An 11,501-nucleotide genomic window follows, 5' to 3' on the forward strand; every position below is an offset into this window, starting at 1 on the left:
CAGGAACTAGGTGTGCCCCATGTTCCTGGTGACCTGAGCAGTAGACTCTGACATTGTGCATGGCATAGTGCCAGAGTCTACTGCACCACCGGGGAGGAGGTGGCGGCCTACTTGGAGCCGGCACATGGTCCACCTCATCTATTAAAACGCCCCTCGTTATTGCTACTGTTGTTCCTTCAATTTACACTTAGCGGAGATATTTTCATTAAAACTAAAAACATCTTCCATAATATGGACCACTGATAACTGCAATTAATACATAGGCCTGGGGTATTTTAAGAGAGGAAATGACCCACGTGCAACCTCCGTTTCAGGCCCCCTTCCCTGTGATGGTGAGTAGACTCTGACATTATGCCAGAGTCTACTGTGCAGTTCTCTAGGAACATGGCGCCCACGCATTGTTCCCAGGGACATATCAAGTGTGCATGCGCATCACTCGGAAATGGCTGTGGCGGACGTTTTCCGAGTGATTTGTGTATTCGTTCCCAAGATGTGTGGTGTGGGCCACCATGGATCCAGGCAGTGGTGTAACTATGGAGGGTGCAGCTACTATGGGGCCCGGCAGGGTGGGGGCCCAAAGGCAATCCCCTGCACCCTTTTGACTTTCACCTTTTTATTAAATACTATGGCTGCGCCGTTGATCGTGCCCCCAACCCACCTTCAGAGGTGCAATTAAGGTGGATGCAGCGCTTATGATACGGAGCAAAAGACACAGCGCCGATTATAAGAAGCCCTGCGCTGAAGGAGACCTGTCGCAGGGCAGGGGGAACCCTGCACCGCTAGCACTGGAGAGGAAGACCCAGCACCAGGAAGGAGAAGCCCTGCACTGGCAGAGAGAAGGAGAGTCGGCGCCGGGTGCGGAGACAGGGAGACCCAGCGCTGGGAAGGAAGAGGAAGTCCTGCACTGCAGGAGAGAGGGAGACGGCGCAAATGAGAGGAATCCTGCATGCTGGCAAGGGGGAGAAGGAGATTCAGCGCAGTGGAGACGATGGAGTGGAACCTGTGCTGCTGGAAAATGGAATGAGGTGCTGAGAGGGGCAGAACAAGGTACACTAAACATTCAGAGTCACAATTAATTTCAAACCGCTGCTGAACCTGGTAATCTACCACCATACCTCCCAACTTCTGTGTTGGGGAAATAATGACGAGCGCCCAAAAAGGGGGTGGGGCATATGCATATGAGGGCGTGGCTTATGCTAATTAGCCACTACCTCATTTTCATACGAGAATAGACACTGTGCGCATGCGCACAGCGTCTATTCTACTAGATTGGGGGGTCTCCCAACTGCCACCCCCCGCAGCGGGACAATGCCTGCCGCGGGTAGGACAGCGGGACAGGACCCGAAAATCGGGACTGTCCCGCTGTAATCGTGACAGTTGGGAGGTATGTACCACCGCAGCCCCCTTTGGTCCTATATAACCCCCCACTCACCAACGGTCCGCTATCACCCTTCTCATCCTCTACCACCCCCTCTCTGGTAATCTACCACCGCAGCCCCCCCTCCCCCATCCTCTACCATTGCTCTCATCCTATATTACCCCTCTCATCCTCTATCCCCCGCCCCTTGGCCTTTACTCCCACCCTATCTATCCCTCTCTCAACCTCTACTCGGCCCCCCCAACCTCTACTCCCCCTCTTCCCCCCCTACTTCCCCTTCGACTTCTACTCTCCCTCTCTCCTCCTCTACTCCCTGCCCCCTCTACCTTTACTCACCCCCTCTGCTATCTATTTTCTATTTCTCCTCTCTATTTTCTATTCTCTATTTTCCACCTGCCCCCTTTATTTCTCTCAACCCTCTCTCACACTCCTCCTCTGTCTAACCTCTATCTTTCTGACCCCAATCACTCTCTCTCTCTCCTCTACCTCCCCCTCCCTCTTTCCCCATTCCTCTCCTCTCTGTTTCCTCCCGCTCCATCACATGTTTCTGACCGTCTCTAACTGATGCCTCTCTTCCTTACTCTATTCTGTCTCTCCCCCTTGCTGGAACCCTCTCCCACTCCCTGGCACTCTCACTCCCTGGCACTCTCTTTCTCCCTTCCTCTGATATTCTCTCAATCCTGCTCCTCCCCCTTTCTTTCTCTGAAACCTTTGTTTTCCATAAAGCGTCCCCTTTTTCCCTGATCACCCCTCCCTACTTCTCTATATCTCTCCCCCCAACACCCTTTTTGGGGTCAGTTAAATTCAGTATATGGTGGATATTGCCATAAAAGACCTCCCAGGGCTGCTCAAGTGATTGTGCTGCTAAGTCTGACTAGTGAATTTCTGCTTGCATTATAGAAGGGACCTCCTAGGCTTGTAATTATGCTGCCTGGCAACTGCCTGTACCTGTTAGTGCTCCATGGCAGTAGCCGGGCAACTCTGACTGCGGGTGATCTGCGGTTATTGCAGAGACAATTATGTCTCCAAAACAATATTTGGTCCATCAGGGGAGTTTCTGGGTACTCGGAACCCCCTCCTACTGTGACCAATGTCAATGATACATAATAGGAGGAGGTTACACACTGATCGATATAGCAACGACTCCGTCAAACAGGTGATATATCTGTTGATCAGGTGATATATAAGTTATTTGGTGAGCGTATCAACCTGATATTAGGGATGGCTATAATCAATGGTACCATTGATGGTTAAACTTGCTGGTATAAAAGCATTCGCAGAAGAACCATAATTTCACCCACTGATCGTTATGCCTGCTCTATTAATCACTCAGCTGTGGGCCTTACAAAACTTGAGTGCAGCGTTTTGCAGGGGAGACGATGGGGCGGAGCTAGGCTTTGTGTGCCGCAACAAGTCGAAAAAAGCTGAACCATTAGTGGGCTCTACTACCAATAGTGGCAAAACTTTGGTTCTCTACTGTCAATGGTAAAAGTATACTTTTTGGTTAGCCATCAATGTTTAGTAGATGTCGATGGTTGAGGTCAAACTCTACATGATATGCCAGGGAACAACATCGATCAGAGACATATTGTATCAGTAATGCAGCACAGCTGATATATCTTACGTATATATCTGCATGTATTGCTGTGTGTACAAACAGCCCGCTAATCTCCCATACATTGGCTGCAGGAACTAAATTGGTCTTCACAATCATCTGTTGTAGCAATTTTTTTATTTACTGGGAAAATGGTTGTTTCAACATCATCCTCTTATTTAAGAAAGGCATATATATGCCAATGTATTGCTAATTTGGTGCACACTTGTGATTAAAACATCATAATACCCTCTGCAACGTTGGTTTCCCACTGGGTTTTTTTCTGCACATGAAGGGACTGATTCAGACCTGATTGAATTTGCACAGTGGCAGAATATCGAATGACTGCACATGTGTGTGGGTCGCAGAATGCAAGTGCGAGGCCTCTGCACAATTAAATCCTACTACTTAATTTCCTCTTTGGCTGTTTGCAAGTTGATTGATAGGAAGATACTGTTTCTGGGAAACACGCTGTCATTTTTTGGAAGTGTCAGGGAAAACGCAGGCATACCCAATCATTTTCAGGGAGGTTGTGTGATGTCAGCTCCGGCCACACTCAGGCTGATTCCATCGCAGCCATCGAGTAAGTCCTGGGCTACTCCGAGACTGTGCATAGTGGGAAAATCAATCAATGGTGAGTAAGCTGCAAATGGATATACAGCTTTTCGCTGGGGTTGTGACATCTTCGCTACCCATTCACAGGGTTGCCAGAGTGTAATCCCACCCTTTGCAAGCCTGTGACTCGGTAGCTACATCTTTGGGGGTGGGATTACACCCTGGCAAGGTGGCGACTAACTATTTGCATAGTGATCACATAGCGCAGCTAATTCGCTGCCATTTGATCACTGTTAAAAGTGATTGGCTGAGACTTTTTCTCTCTCCACTTTATCTCTCATCAAGCTTTAAAAAATATCCCATAAATATTGACATTTTTTTAAATATAATTAAAATATAAACCAGTGTAATTTTGGATAGAGAAATCAAAGTAGAGACATTTTTTTTCTTATGTGGGAAACTTATATAGCCAACCTATCAACTCCTTCGAAAACACAAATACATGTAAGCCTAAAAAACTCATCATGGTATATGGCGCAATTAGCTTCAAATAATCCTCCAATCCAATCCATTTGTAATTAGAGGGAGAATGGTAATATAGACTTACATACTACATGAAAATCTTTTATGGGTTGGGGTTGCAGCGGGGGGAGGACGAGACGGCAACTATTTAGAATTTTAAGGTTTTTGACGACCCGGGCATATACTTGCCTAAAGGTGCCCATACACGGTGCAATGATCACATCCGTTATGGGCTGGATCGCATGGCATCGCAATGCATACGTTTTGCATGCGATTTGCAGCACCAACGTTGGGGTGAACCTAATTTACCCCTTTAACATGGCTGTTTTATAGGTGAAGCCTTAAGGCCCATACACACTGGGCAACTTTGAGCTGAAAGCCACTCAAAACAGCCTGTTTGAGCGGCTTTCAGTTCACAGCCGCCCAGTGTGTATGCCCCAGCGATGATCACTGCTGTGCACTCCCGCATCATCGCCGGGAAAGCCGTTCATCTGCTGGTTATACCAGCAGATGAGCGGCTTTGAGGACGGCTTTGCATAGATTTGCGCTATGCAACACCGTCCTCCCCCCTCCGTCGGCGCCGGGCAGGGGGAAAGCCGCTCAGTGTGTATGCACTGAGCGGCTTTCCCCGCAGCGGTGATTGTCATCATCGCTGTCCATACACGCTGGGCATAGTCGCCCAGTGTGTATGGACCTTTAGCCAGCAGAAGGCTTCAAGGAATGATGCGCAAGTGCAACAGTGCCACCTATACCACCTTGGTGGCATCCTTAACAAAATGATTGGAGTCATATGTGTCGAAATAAGTAATTTGTAATAAAGGAAGTTCAACACAGGTAATTGCAATCAGGATTTTGTCCCTCCTGAAATGGGTAATGTTGGGAGGTATGACTTATGTAGTTTAATAATGATTGGGTACTGTTTATAGCTACACCTATTTGAAAGACAAGTATCATCTATGCATATGTCTAGTGTCCATGTGTCTAGGAAACACTTCCATCTTTTAGCAGCCAGCAAAACTACATCTTATTCTCACACATGCACAAACACAAAGGCAAGTGTTTGTGCATGTTTGTACAAGGTAGCATACTAGCTTTCGAAGCATTAGATTTGAGAGGGCTTACTAGTCTGTAATATATATATATATATATATATATATATATATATATATATATATATATATATATATATATATACAAAGTATTTATGCAACAAGCAGAAATAATAGTCGGCACTCCTCCAACCATCCAGCATGGCACCCCAGGTAGTCGACTAACATTGGAAGAATGCAAAGAGTCGGAGACAAAAATGCCTCTGACTAAGAGCGCTTTAATCTGTGTTGCTTCCTTATAGCACCTGCTCAGGTGGGGTGAGTCGGTCCCCAAAGAAATCAGAAAAAAAGAAGGGTGATAAGAAGCGCTAAATTAATGATGGTGAATCAATTCTGTTAAAAAAGAATACATTTATTGCAATACAAATTAATACAATAATGATAAAAGATGTACATTAAAAATAGGGTACTTGTTTCCTAGCACGGCCACACCGATTAAGATCGGGGTGATCGTGCTGAAAAAAATCGGGTCGATCGCATCGCATGCGATTTGGTCGCATGCGATGCGATCGACGCGACCGACCGATTTTTCACCCGATTTTTTCATTAAATCCAATGTAAATTGGGTCCCTGGGACCCAATTTTACATTGGATTGAATGAAAAAAATTCCCAACCCCCCCAAATTCAAGCGCGTAAACCCCACCCCACGATAGACGGCAACCCGAAGCGTGGCGAGCGCAGCGAGCCCGCGAGGGGCGGCGGTACGCGTCCTCCGACCTTTTCATGCCCTACTATACACTAGGGCGTGGAGTGAGAATAGAATAGTGTGGCGAGCGCAGCGAGCCACCGAGCCCGAAGCGTGGCGAGCGCAGCGAGCCCCGCGAGGGGACGCGGATACCTTCACAGGTAAACGCGTCCCTTCGCGGGCTTCACAGCTGTCCGCGTCGCCACGGACACCTGTGAAGCCCGCGAAGGGACGCGTATAACTGTGAAGATATCCGCGTCCCCTCGCCACGCTTCGGGCTCGGTGGCTCGCTGCGCTCGCCACACTATTCTATTCTCACTCCACGCCCTAGTGGATAGTAGGGCATGAAAAGGTCGGAGGACGCGTACCGCCGCCCCTCGCGGGCTCGCTGCGCTCGCCACGCTTCGGGTTGGCGTGTATCGTGGGGCGACAACGGGGACATTTATAATGTGAAATGGGTCATATTGACCCATTTCACATTTTTTGACATTTTTACACCATTTCAATGTTAAAAAATTTTTTAACATTGAATCCTATGCAAAAATCGGGTGCATCGCGTCGCATCGCGTCGGGACCAATGTTAATGGTCCCGACCGACGCGATGCCCCCGATATTTTAACTTCCCGACAAGATTTCAATGTTAAAATTTTTTTTAACATTGAAGTCAATGGAAATATCGGGGGCATCGCGTCGGTCGCGTCGGGCCCAATGTTAATGGTCCCGACCGACGCGATGCCCCCGATTTTTGTTTCCTAGCCGGCAAAATGGACCTGATTTCAAAAGAAATCGGGTCCATCGGGGTAATCGTGTCCCTTAATTAAGGGACACGATTACTTAAGATTGTGGCCGTGCTAGGAAACAAGTACCAAAAATAGTGAAATAAGGGGTTGATCCAGATCTCACGTGGTAGGGAATGTCCACACTCAAAAACTTGTACAACCTGTATTGTCCTCACCATCAATGGTCCCTGTGAAGGGCAAGGTCCAGAAAGGGGATGAAAACCCTTGTGGGGTGAGTGGGATGGTTGAGGGAGTGGCTGATGTTTGGAGCCTAACTGCTACCTCACCATCATTTGTATCCAATTGGAGGAAAACGGTCCAGTTTATGGAGGTCCAGGACGGGAGGGTCAATTGTGTGGACAGGTACACCGATGAGATCCACTAAAACAACACGGATCTGGAACAGGAGTAGCACCACCAACGCGTTTCACTGGGCTGCCGCCAGCTTTATCAAGGTGTGCTGCTAGCTGTTCTGGGCTGGTATTTATGTCCAGTGTCATGTGGGGTTCATTTGCATAATGCATTGATTCACCCTTATTTAACTTACACAAATTCATTGGAAACTACAAGGAGACAGACCATCTATACTAAAAATGATACTCAATATGTATAAAACACAGAAAATATATATCGAAAGACCTAAGAACTTGATTAGTGATATGTTCTTATGTTATTAACATGATTCACTTCCGGGTTAAGGGGATAGCTTGGTGTAATTCTAATGGGTAATTTGGTCACATGATCAAGTCACGTGTGCCGATTATCACCAATCATTGGTGCTTTTCTAGACCATCATAAATATGACATATGCGAAATAGTGGTATATTTGGCTGTGACAGCCTTTTATAATCATAGGCGTTCCTATCACAGGAGTGCGCCTTCTGTCATTCACATAAGTCTAATGTATGGCGAAAGCTGGGGCAGTTAGTATAGAACATAAAGTAGTTTGTGCAAGACATAGGGTCCCGCACTGATATGTTTCCCTGCTGCAGTGAAACTTTGGTTCCTAGTGGATAATAAGGGAACCTCTATTTGCAAGTTGCGGGACGTCACTTCCGGGTATACAAAATAGAGGTTCCTTAACCCGGAAGTGAATCATGTTAATAACATAAGAACATATCACTAATCAAGTTTTTAGGTATTTCGATATATATTTTCTGTGTTTTATACATATTGAGTATCATTTTTAGTATAGATGGTCTGTCTCCTGTCTCCTGTTTCCAATGAATTTGTGTAAGTTAAATAATGGTGAATCAATGCATTATGCAAATGAACCCCACATGACACTGGACATAAATACCAGCCCAGAACAGCTAGCATTACACCTTGATAAAGCTGGCGGCAGCCCAGTGAAACGAGTTGGTGGTGCTACTCCTGTTCCAGATCCGTGTTGTTTTAGTGAACCTCATCGGTGTACCTGTCCACACAATTGACCCTCCCGTCCTGGACCTCCATAAACTGGACCGTTTTCCTCCAATTGGATACAAATGATGGTGAGGTAGCAGTTAGGCTCCAAACATCAGCCACTCCCTCAACCACCCCACTCACCCCACAAGGGTTTTCATCCCCTTTCTGGACCTTGCCCTTCACAGGGACCATTGACGGTGAGGACAATACAGGCTGTACAAGTTTTTGAGTGTGGACATTCCCTACCACGTGAGATCTGGATCAAATACTTATTTCACTATTTTTAATGTACATCTTTTATCATTATTTTATTCATTTGTATTGCAATAAATGTATTCTTTTTCAACATAATTGATTCACCATCATTAATTTAGCGCTGCTTATCACCCTTCTTTTTTTCCAGTCAACTAACATTGTCCAGAGAGCAGAATTGCCATTTGTTTTATATATATATATATATATATATGTAAAGAAGGGGGGGTTGTCCAGAGTGCGCTCTAATGGTACCACCTAGCCAGAAAGGGTATATAGTCCCAAATTGGTGTGATCCTGCAGTCACTTATATTCAGACGGAGTGTTCGTATACATCAAAATAATACCGAAGACTTCGAGTATGAAAAGCAGTTCTTTATTGGAAGCCCAACGCGTTTCGTCTACACGACTTCATCAGGGGCAAAGGCAAGGCCTGATATGGCCAGAAATCCAGACAAAGGAAAAAATGGGCAGTGTCCCTTTACACGTACAGTTAAAATCAGTGTGGGTGGGTATGGAAGCTTAACGCCAAGGATAATAAATCCAAATATAACTCCTTCAGAGGACAGGAAGGTATATATAACCAAGGGGGTGGGATCCAAGGTGTGGGTTTAACCCACAGACTAGAGGGAAAGGGCTTCCTTTCTCACAATCAGCACAATAAAATCAAATATGATAGAATCCGCAGCAGGCGAATATGGATGCTTACTTGCAGTGGAGTAAGCATCCATATTCGCCTGCTGCGGATTCTATCATATTTGATTTTATTGTGCTGATTGTGAGAAAGGAAGCCCTTTCCCTCTAGTCTGTGGGTTAAACCCACACCTTGGATCCCACCCCCTTGGTTATATATACCTTCCTGTCCTCTGAAGGAGTTATATTTGGATTTATTATCCTTGGCGTTAAGCTTCCATACCCACCCACACTGATTTTAACTGTACGTGTAAAGGGACACTGCCCATTTTTTCCTTTGTCTGGATTTCTGGCCATATCAGGCCTTGCCTTTGCCCCTGATGAAGTCGTGTAGACGAAACGCGTTGGGATTCCAATAAAGAACTGCTTTTCATACTCGAAGTCTTCGGTATTATTTTGATGTATACGAACACTCCGTCTGAATATAAGTGACTGCAGGATCACACCAATTTGGGACTATATACCCTTTCTGGCTAGGTGGTACCATTAGAGCGCACTCTGGACAACCCCCCCTTCTTTGCATTCTATCTTCTGTCTCTCACCAACAGGAGAGTCGTTCCAGAGGTGCAGCTGGTCGAAAGACCCACTTTAAGCGCAATTCCTGACCACATTGTATGTTTTATATATATATATATATATATATATATATATAATTCTTGTAATAGGAGGCACTCCTACATACCCAAAAGTAAAGATGGATGCTTGTGCATAAGCCGGTGCCTTCCAGTATAGCTATCCTCAGATGCTGTAATATACGTGGGGGTGGGGGGGTGGCAGCACTCTGAATGAAATCAGACCACACAGTGGATACCGACGTTTCTGTGCCCAGCGGCACTTTTATCAAGGTGCAGGAAGAGATGGAACAATACAAACATGCATACATTTAAATACCTTACTCAGGCTTTCGTGCCACCCGTCACCCACCCAGCGGGCGTCTGAAGATGACGTCATACGCATAGGATAGCGGCGGGATGCACGGAAGGATCCTGTGTAGCGCCGTTGCCTGGCAACCCCAGCATGCGCTGTCAGTGCACTGGCAGCGGACCTATAAGACATATAAACGGAATTACATTACAGAAATACATTAACAATGCTATGTTATACAAAACACCCAAAATGTGACTGTCTGTACCTACATATACAAGTAAAAAACAACAACAAAAAAAAGGATACCAACATATGCTGCACTCTTGTGCACCTACCACTGTAAGCCCTACAGATATAACACGTTTAGTAGCTTCCTAGCTACTATAATAACTGGCTAACTATTGCCAATCCATCTCTGGGCATAAAATAACTATATTAAATGCAAGGACCCTAAACTACATGGAATGCTACTACATAGACATATCACGCAGATAAATTGAAATTCGATTGCCTGGCTCGCACTCAGCAAAGTTATAAATAACCTGGCTCACACTCAGCAAAGTTATAAAAAACATGACAGACCCAAATTTTCGTTGAGTCCACGGGGACTTAAAGTATCGAGTTTGAAGATCCATCGACTTTCCAGCCGGAGAAGTCGAATCAATCTATCACCTCCCCGATTTAGAGGTGATACATGGTCTATTACCCGATATCTTGAAGAATATATAATGTTTCCCGCAGGGACAGCTGATAAGATATACCACAAATCGGGTATTGCAACCCACACAGTGTCTGATTTTAAACTTTTTGCCCGAGAACGGATGGTGGAACAAATCACCTGATATCATAATGCTGCCCCAGAAAGTAAAATATTTTGGTGGAGGATAGGACACCTCATTTTTAACCAAAAAGTCTCTCAAGCTTCTTCTTCTGGTAAAGGAACTCATGAGAGACTTACCATTTAGCGAAGGGAGAGAGGGATCCGTGGACACTATAGGCCAGTGTTTTTTTGAAAGCTTGGTGATCTTATTGCTTTCAGGGTGAAATGCATTAACCCAAATAAATTTTTGATCTATATTTTTAACAGAAGCTCGGGGGATCAATGCCTCTTCCCTGGACATTGCCTGCACTCTAGATTTGTCATTTAATAACAATGGCAAACTGTATGTCCTATCGCTGAATTTGGAAAGTGGTGCCTACAGGTCACCCTGATCACTGGTGATCCTCCAGGCCCAGAGCATCTGGAAGAATGGGAGGCATCTTTTGAGGGGAACAGGATGGAAACTGGAGTTGAGTAAGATATTGTTCCTGTCCGTGGGTTTGCTATACAAAGATGTCTTAATCCACCCCTCCACCACCTGGATATTGACATCCAAGTAGTGGATTGAGGAAGTATCTGGAACATATGTGAATTTGATAGGGGAAGGTGATCCATTATGCCTCTCTATCAAACCCTGCAGAATGGTAATATCACCCGACCAGAAGACCAGGAGATCGTCAAGGTACCGCGGGTGTACAACAATAAGCCCGGTGACCCCCTGGTCACCGGGCTGTTGGTAAACAATTCCCTTTCCACAATAAACATATAGGAATTTGCAAACGATGGGGCCACTGAGGACCCCATCGTCCAACCCCTTAATTGCAGAAAGAATTAGCCAT

This window comes from Crinia signifera, chromosome 2 (genome assembly GCF_055691185.1).
Source record: "Crinia signifera chromosome 2, ASM5569118v1, whole genome shotgun sequence".
In the NCBI taxonomy this organism is placed as follows: Eukaryota; Metazoa; Chordata; class Amphibia; order Anura; family Myobatrachidae; genus Crinia; species Crinia signifera.